Consider the following 18,001-nt stretch of genomic DNA (forward strand, 5'->3'; position numbering starts at 1 on the left):
ATCAGCCCATGACCAAGGTAATTGGAGAAGTATGGGAAAGGCCTTTGCCCTGCAGTGGGCGTTGCCAGGCTGATGATGATGAAGACTTAGGTTTGTCCTGCTGCTGCTGCTGCTGCTGCTGCTGCCGCCGCCGCCGCCGCCACTGCTGCTGCTGCTGCTGCTGCCGCTGCTGCTGCTGCTGCTGCCGCTGCTGCTGCCGCCGCCGCCGCCGCCGCCGCCGCCGCTGCTGCTGCTGCTGCTGCTGCTCGGGCGATGGCGTGGCGTAACCCGTGGCCACAGCGATCCACCTCTTCCCAGCGGTAGCAAGAGGAAAAGGGCCAAGTAAGTCCAAACCAACCCGAAAGAATGGTTCCGCTGAAATATCGAGTGGTTGAAGGTATCCAACAGGGAGCGTCGATGGTGTCTTACGTCGCTGGCATTTCTCACACGCAGCTACGTATCTTCGAAGGGAGCGAGCAAGCCCTGGGCAAAAGTAGAGTCGGCGGATCCGGTCGTAGGTACGTGACACACCTAGGTGACCGGCAGTGGGGAGGTCGTGAAGTTTGTGGAGAACAACCGAGCGAAGGTGTTAGGGGTCACAAGGAGTAATGCAGGGCCGTCGGGGTGAACGTTGTGGCGGTATAGTACGCCATCTTGAATGTGTGAATAAGCAAAGGGAACTGTTGGAAGTGACCATTCCAGGCAGTGAATGATGATATGCAAGGACGGGTCACGGCGCTGCTCGTCGGTGACATGGAGCAGCGGAAAAACAGCGAGAACACAGGCGTCAGTGTCAATATCAAACGTAGAGGTCGCGTCTTCGACTGGGTAGCGAGAGAGGCAATCTGGCGAGCATCTTGTTTACTTCCTGCTGAATAACTTCCCACTCTGCCGTGGACACGCGATACGGTCTGCGGTGAATGGGAACAGCATCACCAGTGTTCATCCGATGCCTAACAAGGGACGTCTGGCCAAGTGGTCGATTGTCAGTGTTAAATATGCCGCGGTGGGAAAGCGAAATGCGATATAAGGCAGCTGCTTGGTCAGGTGCGAGGTCCGGAGCGACCGTGGGAGGTAATTGGCCGTCGAGGTTGAAGGTATCCTGCGGGTAATCAGGAGGACCTGGAGACGCGTCCACTGCAAAAGCAGTGACGTGGTCGTCTGTCACTGACCGGAGCGCGGCCACCGCTATGCGTTCAGGTAACACTTGCTTCGTCAAGCCAAAATTGATAACGGGGAGACATATCCGATTAGCGGGAAGGGTTATGATGGAGTATGGCACAGAGATGTCGCGCGCCAGGATGACTTCACGAATCGGTGCAACGACATAGTCACCATCAGGCAGGGTTGCCGTTAAGGCCAATTCGACGAAGGTTACGGCTTTTGGAGGTAAGCGGACAAATACTCTAGTGCAGAGGGTATTCGGTTGTTCGGGGTGAACGTCTGAAAGAAGAGGAAGCTCGAGGCACAGCGTACCGGCGGAACAGTCGATGTGGGCAGAATGCGTCGTCAGAAAGTCGAGCCCGAAGATTAGGTCATGAGGGCAACTGGTCAGCACGGTGAACACGACTGGAACTTGGCGGCCAGTAATTCCTATGCGAGCAGTGCTCATACCCCTGACGGCAACAGTGGCGCATTGGCAACGCGTACGGCTCGAGTGATGGCAGGCGTAACAACTTTTTTGAGGCGACCACATAGGTTAGCGCTCATTATGGATACTTAGGCTCCAGTATCAATTAATGCCGTCAACGAAACACCATCTAGGTCTACTTCAATTATGTTCCTGTTAGTGAGGAGCGTCAACGGAGGATTTGGACAGGACGAACGTGATGTAGCACTATCTCCAAGAGCTGCATGGCCTAGTGTTCCGTCCGTCAGTTTGGCAAGGAAAAGCGGCGAGGTTGGGGTGACGGCGAGCGACGGCGTTGAGGCGACGGCTATAGCACGGAAGAGCGGCTGTCAGGGGCATCACAAGTAGGGTACAGACGGCGAGGTGAATAACGGCGAGCGTCGGCGTATATGCGAGAAGCAGGGAATGAACTCCAGTACGGCGGCATCCAGGTGGTGCGGCAGTGGCGAGATACATTACCAACGCGGTGGCAGCGGAAGCAGATCGGTTTGTCGTCTGGGGTTCGCCATTCGGCAGGATCGCGTGGTCTGGGAGCGAAATACTGACTGGTCATTACAGGTTGTGGACATGGGAATGGGTGCCGAATCAGGTGGGGAGACGGAGCAGGCGGTAGGGACGCCAAGGTTTGGAATTTCTTGCCACACAACTGCTTGAATAACGGAAATAGTGGAGGCCACTTGGTGAAAGGTACCGTCAGGGGGCCGTGGATAAACGGGGGCCAGACTCGCCGCTTCAATCTCACGGCGAACGATACGTCTGATGTTCTCTTGAAATGGTCGTGAGGCGTTAAGAGCGGAACAAGAGGCCGTGGCAGGGGTGTTCGGGAGCCGAGAGGACTGTGGGACGACGCGGCGGCTTTTGGCTACCTCGAAGCGGCGGCATTCTTTGACTATGGCGCCGACGGTAGAAACGTCGCTATAGACGAGCAACTTTAAGGCGTCGTCCGCGATGCCTTTTAGGATACGGCCCACTTTGTCAGCCTCGGTCATGTGCTCGTCGATTTTCCAGCAAAGTGCGAGCACTTCCTGTATAAAGGAGACATACGATTCGGTCGACGACTGAACACGGCTGGCAAGCTCTTTTCGCGCAGCCTGTTGGTGACCTGACGGGTTGCCAAATACGTCTCGAAGCCGCTCTTTGAAGATGTCCCAGCTGGAAAGCTCGATCTCATGGGTGCGAAACCAGACACACGGAGTCCCGTCCAGATAAAAGATCACATTGGCAAGCATGATGGTAGGGTCCCAGTGGTGGCTTTGGTTTACACGCTCATACATGTAGAGCCAGTCCTCGATGTCAACGTCATTTTGGGCGGAGAATGTCCCAGGTTCACGGGGACTTGGAACCGTAACGTACGTTGTGGTTGGCGCCGCAGGTGTAGGTGGCGACAGGGTGGTGCCATCGGAAGCCATGGCTGAGAAGACGACGGTGCGGCCGCTTCAGAGCTCCGTGGCGAGGACGGCGAACGTTCCACCTCTACCGCAATGTAACGTGAAGAACGAACCAGTAAGACTAGCAACCATTTACAGGTTATATTTACAACAGCGGTTGCAGCGCTGACCGGTTAGATTCACAGCGCGAGCCCAGTTTGCTCTTCCTCCTCTTTTCTCGAGTGATGGCGCCTACGCGCCTCGTTCAAACAATGAAATACCACACGCGTGTAGCAATATTGTTCAGTTACTTTTTAGGCCAGCTCTGAATAGCTGTTAAGACCACACTGATTCGGGCCGACCGTCCAGCTCTAAAAATGATATCTCTCTCTTTCTAAGTAAATTGAAATGTTGGTATATGTTGAACTCTTCGGCGGTCCTTCGTTACCTTGTTATTGATTGAAACGTTTACGAAGCAAAATGAAACCAGAGGCCTCTTGCCAGTGCATCAGGCCTCTACTTTGCTGTTGGTGACCATTGCGTCATTCTACGGCCATCCAAGGCCACGGTCAAGATGAGATTTGCGTAGAAACGAATTCCCGGGAACACGTAATGTATGTAGTCTTTTATCCATCCTGCTTACTTGCTAATCAGAAAGGGGTTGCGCAATGATATCGAATTGTTTCTCGTCTTGGGTAGTTGGAACAGTGGTGCGATGTGGGAGCCCTAAAATAACCGTCAGAGACTCTCTCTTGTCCACTGAATTTCTCGACTATCATTGAGCAATCAGTCTGTGGAACGGCCTCACTACAAGACGCTCGTTTGCTGAATTGAACCCACGACCCAGGAAGCTGCGTGAACGAAATCCACACTCCTCCCTGTCTCTTTCCTGCGAATCAAGTAAACAGTTACAGCAGATGCTGTGCGGATCTTTTGAACCATTAGGAATTAGAACCGGACCGATGAACTTCAAGCCCAGGCATCTTGAAATATTCAGTGTTGGGAATGTGCGTTGTGCCGCCATATTCACCAGCTTCCATTTCCAGGTCCTTATGAACTGATCAGCTGTCTCCATTTCGTGTTGGGAATTCTGCAATACCTTTGATTGGATCATTCACTCCTTTTAAGTCAATTTCATCTTTAGGTAGAACCTTCCACATTCGACGCCTTCTTGATAGGCTCGTGCACCCACTATAGCAGCTCCGTTTTAGCAATGGACTTGTACTTATAATTAGTACAAGGGGCTAGGGGAATGGGGCTGGAGACACGCCCGTTAAACGCAGAGGCAGCTATAACGTCAGGGCCAGCGGCGACGTGTTCCTTCACCGGCAATTATAAGCTCCGTGGAAAGCGCCGCGATGAGGTGTGAGTGGAGGCAGCGCATTAGCGCTGCTTGCTGCCTCGAGAAAGTGTTTGGCGCTGCCCGCTGTACATGGCAGTGCCTGACGGCTCAGCGGCGTGCACCAGAAGGACTTGTGAGGCCGCGGTGTAGGCTACCACGGCGCAAGCTCCGCGCACTCGGTGCTGAGCATCGCGAGCGAGTTTCGCTGACCGGGAAGCTATGGTAATAAATCAACACAGTGGAGCCCCAGGCAACCAAGCATAATAAATCAGTGGCGCAAAATCAGGACACCAAAAGAGAGAGAGATATTCGAGCGTCGTTTATCAAAAACGGCTGCCACGGCGAAGCGCAGCACCGGACACATTCCCAAAGCGCTGCTGCCCGTATATTTATCAAGGTGGAAGGCTCCGGAGCCTGGCCAGCCCTTCGCCAGGCGCACGACAGCTCTCTTGTTTTGGCGCCTAGCGTCCGCGCTGCCTCGTGGGCATCACCGAAAGCATGTGCCCCAAATTTCAGTGGGCACGCGCGAGCAGAAAATAAAAACGAATATAGCGCCGTCAACGCGCGTATCCCCACGACGCCATACAAACTGTTGTTTCGAAATGCCAGGGCAGAAGCTGGTGTGTTACATCGAGGAACGAAAAGCTACGCGCACAGTGAAATCCGCGTCTCCGAAGAGCGAGGGACGCGGTCCGCTCTTGGGCATGGTTCCTGCAAGAGCGTGGAAGAATGGGAGAACAAGTCTGGCGAGAAATTGTGACGCGACGTCTCTCCGTGATGCACAATCATTTTCAGAACGCATCTGAAGAGTTCCTTCTTCGCATGGTACGCAACTTTCTCGCCGCCGAACCGGTGGAGGCACTGCGGCGACACTGGAGAGAGATAAGAGACTTCCTCCACCGTGTTGACGCGAAAAAGGCATTTAAACGCACTCTGTCTTCCTGCTCTGAAGTTTACGGTTCGCGAAACTTCTCTAGCGTTTTTATTTAATTTAAAAGAATTCCGGTTGTGCGTTGTTCTCGCACTTTCACGTTTCTCGAGTGTTCTGGTGTAACACCGAAGAGCGGAAGGAAATAAAGTACAATAGTATTAGTTGCATGGAAAGACCGAACTGCAGTACATTATTTATAGCAAAAGTGAGCGACGTAAATGGCACCATGCTTTAATTCTAACTGGTGCCTCCAAACACGGCCAAACAAACCTGACGCTTTTAACTCTATGGAATTGTTGGCGATATTTTTTTTGTTGTTGTCTAAGGATTGCTAATTGAATCCATGTCAACAAGCGAAGGGTGATGGCTATGTATAAAAATTTCGTACAAATGTGCAACCGTATTTTTTCTGTATTGATATTTTTGAGTATAAATCTACAATACAATTTTCGTGTGTTATTGCTTTCTTTCAAAGCTTAGCGTACTTTTGTACGAGTAATTCTGGTGATGGTATCAGAAACATAGGTTAAAGGCATGTATACGATGTAGGTGTATGCTGGTGAAAGCGAAGAGATTATGCTATTTGTATATCTGGGCAAACTGACTTGACGGATATTTTCTTGATAAACATATGTTTTACCACTGATTGCTATAATCACGCTTTGTTATGTTAGTTTACACTATAACATGAATATTCATATCATGCATGTACTCAGATCAACACCGGACACTTGAGTGCACTTAAGATAGCTCTGCTTTCAAGATTTCTTAAGTCTTTTTTTATATCTGTGATGTTTCGCAGAATCATTGATAAAACATCAGAGAAGCTGCGCCGCTTTCCCTCCAAACAGGATGATGCCATCTTGATGCACCATGCCTGCTGTACCCTATTTCGCTCCAGCGACGGCACGCCGCTCTGCTTAATGCGCTTAATTATTCATGATAGTGTAAAGTAATTTTCAATGCCTAAAATATCCTGTACCTTCCTGTAAAATATCCTATAATTCACGCTGACGCAATGTTCTATCTGGATGAGCTTATTTCGCTGCTTATAAAGGTTATCTTTTCCAGATTTTTGTCATTATAATAAGTATTAGCGGGCTGCCTGCTCTATTTTCCTAACTCAGTGTGCAAAGCTTTGTTCACCTACACACTTTAATGTCTCCTCATAAATGATGTACAGCGTCCTCCCCTATATTGCTGCAATATTCCAGTCCCATCCGATTCTACGACTACACGGCATCATACGGATATGATGCCTACATACTTGAAGCTTTCATACGGGTAACGTTTTTAGTATTTCCCTGATCTTCAAGGTACGCGCGAGTTAGTGTGACTTTAATAACTTTTCTTACTCTTCCAACTCCTCGACATCTTTGTAACTTCTCCATTGTGTTCTGCAAATTCCACATTTTATTACTTAAAGCTTCATGCTAATCCTACGTTTATCTATATCATATCAGTCGCTTCAATCGTTCCTGTGGGAGCTACTTGCATTTAACAGTAGTTGCATAATTCATTAAGACTCCGGTCTGCATATAGTAATTATATATTACGCCTTCAGTATTCCTGCTAAGTATCGTCCGGATCTACACATTTAATGCTTTCTTTTTCTGTGGTTTCACGTGCCAAAACCACGATTTCCTTATGAAGCACGGCATAGTGAGGGATTCCGGATTAATTTTGACCACCAGGAGATCTTTCACGTGCCCCCAATGCACTAAACATGGGTGTTGTTGCATTTCGCCCCCATCGAAATGGAGCCGCCACGGCCGGGTTTTGATCCTGTGACCTCGTGCTTAGGAGCGCAGCACCACAGCCGGTATGCCACCGCGGCGCGTAACAGTTACGTTACTGTACTCGGTTTTATCTGTACGCTTTTATCGGCGAGCTTATGGCTGATTCTATAGTAGCATTAACCAAGTGACGGTTTGCAAAATAATGAGCGCCAGTGTCGCACAACAGGCCGTATAGCGCTCTGCGTGCGATAGTATGTTTAGCAAGTAAGTTTCATTTTTCGGCTTCTGCCGGGTCTCTGCCGCGGCAGCCGGGTGTATTCTTCACTGCGGCAAAAATAATTGAAGACGCGGTCACTTCGTTCCAATTTTCGCACGTTACATGGACCTCCGACTTCTTGAAGCGTACCATTCAAAGTGATCACGTGTGGCAGTTTCTGCTCTCTTAAACTGCCACTGTTCGCCAGGTTCATCGAGGCTCGGCACTGAAAGAAGATTACGTTAAAAATATTATATATTCGGAGACTGCAATGGCAGCGCGGGAGTGGTGCGAGCGACATGCATTCTTTCAACAAAGAGCGGAGTGCACTTCGTCGAAACACACTGCCGATGTGTCGCCGAGTGACCGCACTTGGTTTCGCGGACTGGCCGCGCGCAGCGACCACCGTGCAAAGCGGCTCGCCTGGTTTGCTCTTTGCTGCCGACAGAGTATAAAGAGAACCAACTCTGTGTTCATTTAACCACGACATAATTGTCCAGACTCTAAAATGCTCAGGAAACTAACCGCTTTCTGACTAGGGGCGTTAACTGGGAGCTAGGCCTACCGACTCGCGCTATCGGCGGCTGCCGACAAAGTCAGTGGGCCGAGCGTGATGCTCCGCTTAGGAAAGTTTACCGTACTAATATGGCCCATCTGCTACAAAGGACAGTTTCACAGAGCTGTTTGTCTTATTACGGCGGTCCTTTTTCGTGCACTGTAAATAGGGGAAACTCAAACGGCGCGCCGTTCTCTCGACAGCATGTGCTAACTGCCACCGATGACGATGGTAGGCCTTGCTTGTTGGGCGTAGGTGTCACCGCTTACGAAGGAGCCCCTGCTAGAAATTGAACGCATAGTTTTTTGTGGACTCTTTAACGCATGCATGAAAGAGAGAGAGAGAAATAATTCATAAGGAAGGGGTAGGGAGGTTAACCAGGCTGAGCCTGGTAGACTACCCTGCACCGGTGAAGCGGGAAAGGGGATTGACAGAGGAGAAGAAAGAAATAAGATGACAGTCTCCACTGTTACGCACACAAGCGTTCACCACTGAGTCAGTCAGAGGGGGTCATACAGGCTGGTGTATTTCAAGAAACGCACCAGCGCCGTTGTGGCCTTGCACATAGCAGACGCACGGGGCCACGGGCCCAAGATCTTCTCCTCTGTGAAAGGACGGTCGTATAAACCCCGTATTCACAAACGCACCTCGACTTGACCTTCCACTCGAAATGCTCCTTGAGGGCGGTTTTTCATTTCACAAATCGCCGTCCACTCGAAACGCGCCTTGAGTGAAGGAAAACTCGAGAATCTCAAGGTAGCCCCGCAGCTACTTTGAATGGCTCCTCGACTGAAGTTAGTGCGTAAACATGGCTGCCTTGTGATCTGTTGCTCGCCTCCTCACCTTTTTCAGATGGACCCAGTTGCCTCCAGTTTTTCTTTAGTTAATGATGCTACGCATTTTCAAGGGCTTCGTTTTAGGGACCGGTGCAGTCCTCTGGAGCGCTTCGGCAACGGAATTATTCCACCGCGGCGCCGAGACAGATCGGCCGCCCTGTCTAGAAGACTGCGAACTGGTGCAGTGACTGTCGTCTTAGTCCGTGCATAAGCAAGTCGATGACCTGCATACGGGCATTCTTCGTGCGAGTGCTCCAAAACTGCTATCGGCGCCGGTGCATTCAAGCGTTTCTCGCGGCAGATCGTACATAGCAGTATTAGTTCAACCATGGCGCGATGCATAACTGCGGCGGACTTCGAACTTATGAAAACAACTAAGAAGATTCCTGCCATTAGTGCGTGTATTGCTTGCGCGAGCGCCGGCAGTCGCCACATCCGCGCTGTTTGTCCTCGGGTATATCGTCACTGACTACGCTAATCCAGGATGGCGAAGCACACCGCAGCAAAGCGAGCTTCTCTATAAACGAGCAGGTGCGTTCACTTTAATTTTTGCAATTGGCTTTGATTTGATGCAGCTAGTTGCACTAGGGAAAATAAGAAATGTACTGCAATTTTGCGTGGACCGTGTGCAGTTGGTGAAATTTAAACTCATAAGCAATAATTGCGTGATCGTTCTTTCAAAACAATCAGTTTAATTAGCTTATCATCACTACTAAAATCTGAGCCCAACGAGGAAGTCACCAACCATGAAATGGCATTCAGAATCATACCTGCATGTATACACAGGTGAATGCAATGTTTTGTCTGAATAAAAGATACAGAATGACAATACAACAGAGTCGAGTTTTTGTACATCACATTAGTTTTATTGCGATAAGAAAAAGCTGTAGCAGGGCAGTGACAACTCCTAATACAGACATTGCTAGCAAGCGGTAGCAGATATAGCTCGCACATCTTTATTGCGAACATTCCAGCTCTCTAGAGGGTTCATTATGTAAGTGTTAGATCGCTGTATGTCGGTCTGGCTGCGCAAGCGGCGAAAAATGCTTCTTTGCAAATAAAAATAAATAATAACAGTATGAGCTCACTAATGTAAAAAAAACGCGCTCTAGAACACGAAAGTCTTAAAAGAATGCAATTAGTACGAAATGTAAATTAAAGAAAACGACTACAGTACCTAGGCTAGTTTTCATGGACCTCTTTTAACATGATTGTAGGTTTATTACCAACCCCTTCTCTTATGCAGGAATCAGGTGGCCAACACAAGCACGAAGAGCAACTGCCTTTCCAACTGCGCTGTGTATGCTGCGCTTGCATTGGTGTGCAAGTGAAGAGGAGCTCCAGTTAATGTCCTGCTCCACTAGAATAGTCGTCGCACTATTCCGCCAAGATATCTATCACCTTTCTGACATCCTACCCCAGCTCAAACATCACCACTAAAAGCAGTTTGACTGCCTGTATTTGCCTTCATAGACACGTTGTAGCTGAAGTCATTATATTTTTCATCCAGGTGTCTTTTCTTCAGTCATATATATTAAGACAGTATGTACCCCTTAATAATTTCTGGTCAATCCGAGGGCCTTTTTTTCTAAAACAATAAATGAACATTATTCTCGTCTTCTTGTACTTTGACAGTATGCAAAAACAGCATGAAATTATATCCTACAAACAGAAGCAGTAGTACTGCTGAAACCCGCCGTGGTTGCTTAGTGGCTATGGTGTTGGGCTGCTGATCACGAGGTCGCAGGATCGACTCCCGGCCACGGCGACCGCATTTCGATGGGGGCGGAATGCGAAAATACCCATGTACTTAGATTTAGGTGCACGTTAAAGAACCACAGGTAGTCTAAATTTTCGGAGTCCTCGACTACGACGTGCTTCCTAATCAGAAAGTGGTGTTGGCACGTAAAACCCCATAATTTAGTGGTACTGCTGACAAATATATTCTAGAATAAAACACCATCTGTGTTCTTGACAGTAGCCTGTCGGGTGTAGGCATCCGACGGCATGCAGTGGTAAATCCTTGTGGAATATATGCTGTTTCCACTCTGGTTCTAGCTTCAGCTTAAGATGAATTATGAGTTTCTTCCATTGCATGCGGATGACAGTTGGCTTCCATGGGGCTTGCAGAACTTCAGCAATTGACCGAGGAGCAGTAGGGTAGCATGGTAGCAGCGTGTCTTGTAGGCTCCTAAGATAGGTCAAATGGTAATGCAGACTGTCACAATGACGATGCTGAAAAATACAGTATGGAGTACTATACTACCAATATTACAACATTACCATTATTTCAGAAAAGCTGAGATCAACCATCAAAATTATTGCATATTTTTAATGTACACTTGCTCATGCTAAAGTAGCTTCATCATGCCACTAAATACTGAAGTTCTGGCTACAAATGCTACGAAAGTGCGGCATCACAAATTGTGGGCAGTAAAAAGCTCACGCCGTAACTGCATCGCATCATGGGCAACTGAAGACTTCGCACATCCTAGTCATGCTATTCAAAGCAAAATTATATGCAGCTGAAGAAGAATAAAATATTAATTTGATTTCATTATGGCATAGCTGTTTCATGTTTGTGGTTCGGAATAACATGGTGTCCCTTTCGCCATTTCTTTAATGTGGGGACATGTAACATGAATATTTTTAGAAAGTTTATGAAGATAAGCACAGACTAATTACCGGGAAGCTAAGTCAGACACTTCTTCAGCACCTAGGTTATTTCAAGGAAGCGAGCTGGTGCGATTCCAACAGGCAGGCACCATATTTATCGATGATTTCAGGTCTGCCAGAAGCGTTACTGTGCAGCAGAGACGTTGATTTTTTCCTCAGCTGGTCCTTCCCAGGCCCACATCCTGCACCAGAATGCCAAAAGCTTTATGCGGAGAGGGCGCTGAAGCGCTAAGTAAATTTGTTGTGCCTAAGCAACGGAAATAAAAAGACTTAGCACAGCTAAAAAATGTGGCCATTACGTAAACTTGAAAGCCCAGTTTATGGAACGTGCGTCAGATGCTACCACATAGCACACTGAAAAAGGTAAGGTGAAACAACACAAATGCCGGTGATGAACTACTGACAAGTGAATTTTCGGAAGATTAGAACATTGCGTAGCGTATATGTGAAGTGAGGAAGCACTGGAAATGCAGGCACCAGTGCTGGTTTGTTGAGCATATGTGCTACAATTTGAGCAAACCGACTGACCATCACAAATGCCGGCGCAAATTTTATTGGTTCTTAGCCATGCGCCATGCTCTCTGCTGTTGGGGCGTTCGGGTGCGATTGTTGCCAAACCTCAAACACAGCTCCTGCATGATCTACCATTCGAACTCTCACAGTGGCAGCGTTGCGGAGATAAATTTGTGCATTGCGCCATGTAGTTGTTTGTTTAGAAAGACGAATTAACAGAAACACATATTTGTCTTAATTGGACTTTTGATAAGCATATTTAAGAATAGTCTCGATATCAGACGCTTTTCTCGGTCGATGCACTTCACTCAAGTCGAAGGCACATATGGGCGCATTTTAAGAGCGTTCCTCGACGGAGGAAAGGTGGAGTAGTGTTCATGAAACACACGGCGCCTTGAGTGAAAGATGCCCCGTCGCCTCGACTTGGCTGAGTCGAGGAGAAGCTTTGAATGAAGGCGTGTTTAAGAATACGGGGGTAAGTGCTCCAAAGCTGTACGAAGGGCACTCCTCTAGTCTTCGTATGTACACAGGATATGTTTGGTCATTTCATCGACTCCACATCTCCTGCAATTGTGACTGTCCGTCATTCCAATTAGGAATGAGTAGGTGATTGTGAAAGAAACACCTACTCGCAAGCGGCACAGCAGCTTTTCTTCCCATCGGTTACAACTAGGTAAAAGTTGCAATGTCATATGCGGTTCCATGGCATCTAGGCGCCGGTTGGTGAACTCCAGAGCGTCCCATTTTCTCACAGGAACAGTATGGGCAAGACCGCTGAGGTGCCGCGCTGCATCTGTTCTCGACAATGGTATCGAGGTGCTTTCACATGCATCATGTGCCTCACAGGCAGCTTTGTCGCCACTTTCATTGCCACCAATGTTACAGTGCCCGGGTATACCCACTAAAATACATTGTCGTGGCCTCCATCCACGGCTTGATGGTAGCGTAATCGTATCTCTGATACCAATTGTTCATGTGGGCTGTGGCGCAGAGATGATAAGGGTGATTGCAGGGCTGCTTTTGAGTCACAGAATATAGCCCAGTGATTTGGTGTTGTTGCTGCACATATAGCACTGCGCTAGGGAGGGCGGAAAGTTCGGATCCTGTCGATGTTGTGACGTGGCTTATCTTGAACTTCTTGCAGATTGACATCGCCGGAATGACTACCGCACAAGTAGAGCTGGTTAGAGTTGAAGAGCCATCTGTATATCGTGAACTCGATTGGAGTATGAATCATGCAGTAAATGTAGAGTGGTTTGGTTCAGAGCTCCAGTTGGCAAGTCGGACTTCTTTGCAACTCCTGGAATGAAAACACGCACTTGTGGCTGCCGGAGACGCCTCAAAGGACAAGGTGATTTTGCTGCAGGCGTGAAATGGGACGGAAGATCGCTGCGAGGCTACAATGCCCGAAAAAGCTGCATCTGGTCTACTTTCCGAGAGAGAAGCAAAGCGTTAAGACTGGATTCGGGAAAGGTGACGAAGATGGTTTCTAAGAGTGTCTATGACGATATATATACTGATGGGATGTTCCTTGGCGATGGCAATTGTTCTGGCTGCTGAAGCGCATCGCGGTAGACCTAAACATGTTCTAAGTGCTTGGGCTTGAGCTCTCAAGCACGCTGAGATTTGTCCTCCGGGTGCTTGACAGCACCGGAGTGCTGTAATGAAAGAAACCCATGAACAGCGCTTTGTACAGTTGAAGCATAGAACGCACCGACGGTCCCCATGTTTTCCGGCAATGGCTTTGAAAAGTTGACTGGACTGAGAGCAGTCTCTTCCTTAAGTAAGATACATGGGGCCTCCAGGAGGGGTCGCAGTCTACAATCATCCCTAAAAATGGAGGGGTTCTCTTTTACAAGATAGGCTGGCCATTGAAAGACACCGGGTATCCAGTCATCGATTTTCGCGTGAAGGCGACTAATGCGCACTTCTCTGTTGTAATTCTGAGGCCTTGTCTCTGAAGATAAGCACACGTCATTGTTGCAGCCTTTTGTAACCTTGCGCGAACTTGCGGCCAAGTCGCTCCTGACGCCCCCCCAGATGCAGATGTCATCTGCATAAATTGACAGACTGACCGACTGTGGCAGGAATTCCGCCAGGCCAATCAAAGCCAGGTTGAACAAAACCGGGCTCAAAACGCTACCTTCTGGAACTTCACGGCTGGTGCAGTGGTCGGAAATATGACCATTCTCGGTGACTACAAAGAAGCTCCTTTCTATCAGGTAGCTCCGAATTCATCGAAAAGTGCGGCCTCCGATTGCAGCAGCCACGAGCGCGTCAAAAATGGCTTCGTGAGATACATTATCATAACCGGCCCTCACATCTAAATACAACGCTACAAAGAGGCGTTTGGATGATTTCTGTTGTTGAATTGAAAATACAAGATCAGTGACGTTGTCGACCGACTAAGGGCCATGTCGAAAACCTGTCATTGCGTCTGCATAAACATTGTAATGTTCAAGAAACCACTCGGGGTGCATGATGATCATCATTTCCATCAATTTGACAACATAGCTGGCGAGAGCAATAGGTCTATATGATGTCAGTTCAAAGGGATACTTCGCATGCTGTAAGATTGAGACAAGACGACTACGCTTGCACTCAGAAGGAACACCTCCATCCCTCCAGGAGACGTTGAAATGACGCAGCAGGAACTCTCGTGCTTGATGGTGAAGGTGGCGGATAGCAGCGTACGTGATGTTGCCGGGTCCGGGCGAAGAGGAACACCTGCAAGTGGCTAGAGCAGCCTCCAGTTCTTCCATGGAGAAAGGTTTGTCCATTTCCGAAGTTTGAATGAAGGGAACTCCGTGCAATTGAAGATCCTTTAGTAGCTCTCTGTCACCTGCAACTGCCTCACAAAACTGTTCCCCAACATTCACTTCTCGACAGCCTTGGTGGAGAGCCAATGCCTTAAAGGGCTGGCGTTGCTGAGGAAAAGAGCGAAGGCCTTGGAGAGTTCGCCATACGCGAGAGAGAGAGAGCTTTGCGTGGGTCTAACGAGTTATAAAACGATTGCCTTCGTTCGTTGTCTGATGTGTCCATGCGACGACGTATTTCCTTCTGCGTGCGCCTGGCCTCCCTAAGGTCTATAATAGACTTTGTGCGCCTGCATCTCCTCTCAGTCGCCGACGTACTGCTCGAAGCCTTTCTAATTCAATGTCAAAGTCCGTGCGAGTTGCTGACGACGAGAAGCAGCGCGTTGCAGCATGCATCGAGCCCGCAACCACAAGCTCTGCGCTACGTGCAAGGCCGCCCTTGTATTCAGCGTTCACAAAGGCTTCAAATGCAGGCCAATCAATCGCTCGAGAGACCATACGGGAAGACATACTGCTTAGATCTTTGATGGTAACGTAAGTAGGAATGTGGTCACTCCCACACGTTTCCAAGTCAGTAAACCAGTAGACGATCGATGTAAGGCATCTTGACACCAAAGTAAGATCTAGGCAGCTGCTGTACGACGACCTTTTCAAGAATGTTGGGCTGACGTCGTTCAAAAGGCAGAGGTGATGGCCCGAAGCAACATATACAATAGCCCTGCCTCTTCAATTGGTTCTTGTACTTCCCCAAATTGAGTGGTGAGCAATAAAATCTCCTGTGATTATCCAAGTACTGGAGGTCGTCATCAAAACATTTTCAAGCTTTTCTAAATGACTTGATGGGGTAATGTAGCTTGCGATGGGTGTGAAGGAGAGCCTCTTCTTTATGCTAAGGCACACATACTGGTTGTCGTCGCGGGAAGGCAAGGCCTGCGCCACGTAGGTGAGCTCTTTACGAACATAAACGAGGACCTTGCTGCTTTTGTCACACGTGGTGGAAACGAAAGATTCGTATCCTGATAATCTAAGGATGTTCGTCACGTTTGGTTCACAGATGTCTAGCACGGAAACCAATTTACGTATACAAATTTGCGAAAATCGGAAATACGTGTTCACGCCTCTCGCACTCCAATGAAGAACTGAGGCATTCTTGACTTCTTGAAAGGGTCACTTCTGCAGAAGTGGGCGAGCCATGTTTATAATGCAAGCTTTAAACACAGGGGCGAGAACGTCCAGTACTTGTAAAGCGTATCGATCAGTCGAAGTTTGCGCATTTCCCAAAAGTGTGCGAATCACAGCCATTATAGCGAGTTCAGCAGTATAACCACCTGCACATCCCGTTCAGGCAACTTGTCGGATGCAGGAGGTGCGTTCGACGAGGGCGATGTACGCCGCTCAAGCTCAGCAGGAAGGCATGCATTTGTCAGTGCAGGCCAGGCAACGTCAAAAGCACTTTTCTTGGCTTTTTTCTCATTCATAACGTTGTGCCTGGTCTCGCGCAATGACTTCTGTTCGACAATTCGAGGTGATGCCGCTGCTGGACTAGGTTGGCGCTGTGGGGGCCTTTCGCGTTCTTTGGCGAACGTCGGTGGTGGCGGTGGGAGCGTCGTTTTTTCACAGAAACGGCTGTTTCTCGGTGCGTAGAGCCTTCCCTTACAATCGCCTTAAGTATACTCCACTCCTTCTTGATTCGGGAGCAATTTCTCGACGTGGCTTCATGCGATACTTTGCAGTTTCTGCTTTTAAATAGAATTTTTTGGCAGGATTCATTGATGTGGGACTCAGCGCAGCGCGCACATACTGCCGCGTTATTATAAACGCGTCTGACGTGACCCAACCGAAGGCACCTGGGGCACTGCAGAAGTTTCGGAATGAACGGTTTTACGGACTGGCGAAAATGGTCCGCCTTGACATTATGGTATGGTGTTGTCCTTGAAGACTCTCTTCACACAGCGTGAATTACCAATCCGAGATACCTGCATAATGGTAGCATCGGGAGTTGACTAGGATAGGCAAGTCTTCATTTGGTTTGCAACATCTACGTCGCAGATGACGCCTGTTGGTGTATCCTTGTCGACTGGAATGTGGGAGCGCACTCTAATCCCATTCAAATCGGTTACTGTACGCAAGATGTCAAAAGCGGTTGAATGCAGGACATTGACGGCGAGTATATTCTTGCGAGTATTAATTCTTATATCGGTGACCTCATTTCGTGCCAATCTTTCAAGGAAAGTCGAGACAGCTTACCAATTCAGGTGGCGCAAAGTGACTGAGGGAACCACCGGCCAGAAGAGTATCGCGGGGGCTCGAGGGCGACTCGTATCCTGTACTGTCAGCGTACTTGAGCCGAATGTGTCCAGAGACTCCTCCGCTTCGCCTTGAGGCTTCACACAGTTTCGAAGCCGTCTTTGGAGTCTTCTAAGCTGGCCTAGTAGAGTTCTGTGCTGTCATTGGCGGAATCGTTCAGTTCACTGTTACGCCTCCACGATGGCACCACTGAATGCGAGGCCAGGCCTGGAGCAAGCCGAGCAGTGTCCAATTCCATCACTGCCGGCGGGGGACCGATGTCTCGCAGATAAACGCCGGGAAAGACGAAAATCAGCAGGAGACGGGAAAGCACCGGTCAACTAGAGACGCACTTCGTCGTCGTCGTCCTCCATGAATATTAAGAGGCTAAATAAAAATACATTTGGACATCTGTACACCGTCGACAGAAGAGAGCAAACCAGGCAAACTGCCTCGCACGGTGTTCGCTGCGCTTGCTGTCTGCGAAACCAACTGCCCTCGGATGGTGTGTTTCGACCACTTCAGCGGTGTAGTGCTGAGCGCTGATTGTCATATGAGGCGCACTTTCGACATCACTTTATAATATTTATTATAGTTACATGTCCGCGACAACTGAGGGACACCACTGCGCTTCCGCAAGTTCCGTCCGTTCTCATTACTCCTGAGCTTTCTGCATTTCCGGCAAAATGCAGTTGCGTTTAAGGGTGTCCCGAAGCTTGCAGGCCGAAATAACTTCGTAGCGCTGGCATATGACAATTCAGTAGCCTCAAGTAGCGCGATGAGAACCGGCTCTGCGAGGAGCGAGGTATAGCGCAAGTTGTGTGCTGTGCTGGCATCTCCGGTCGTCACTGTATAGATCTTATTGTAGAGAAACCTAAAAAAATCAAAGCCCCATTCTTAAAGAAAGATGGTTGAACGCGAAGCTTTCCCCCAATACAAACTGAATCAAAGTCAAAGTTCAAAGCCAGCGACCACACAACGAACCTAGGAAATGCTGAGCGACCTGACGCTATGCATGTGATTTGATTGCTTGTTTAGGATTGTATTTTTTGAACGTTGAAGTTGAATGAAGAC

This window comes from Dermacentor variabilis, chromosome 1, assembly GCF_050947875.1.
Source record: "Dermacentor variabilis isolate Ectoservices chromosome 1, ASM5094787v1, whole genome shotgun sequence".
Taxonomy (NCBI): Eukaryota; Metazoa; Arthropoda; class Arachnida; order Ixodida; family Ixodidae; genus Dermacentor; species Dermacentor variabilis.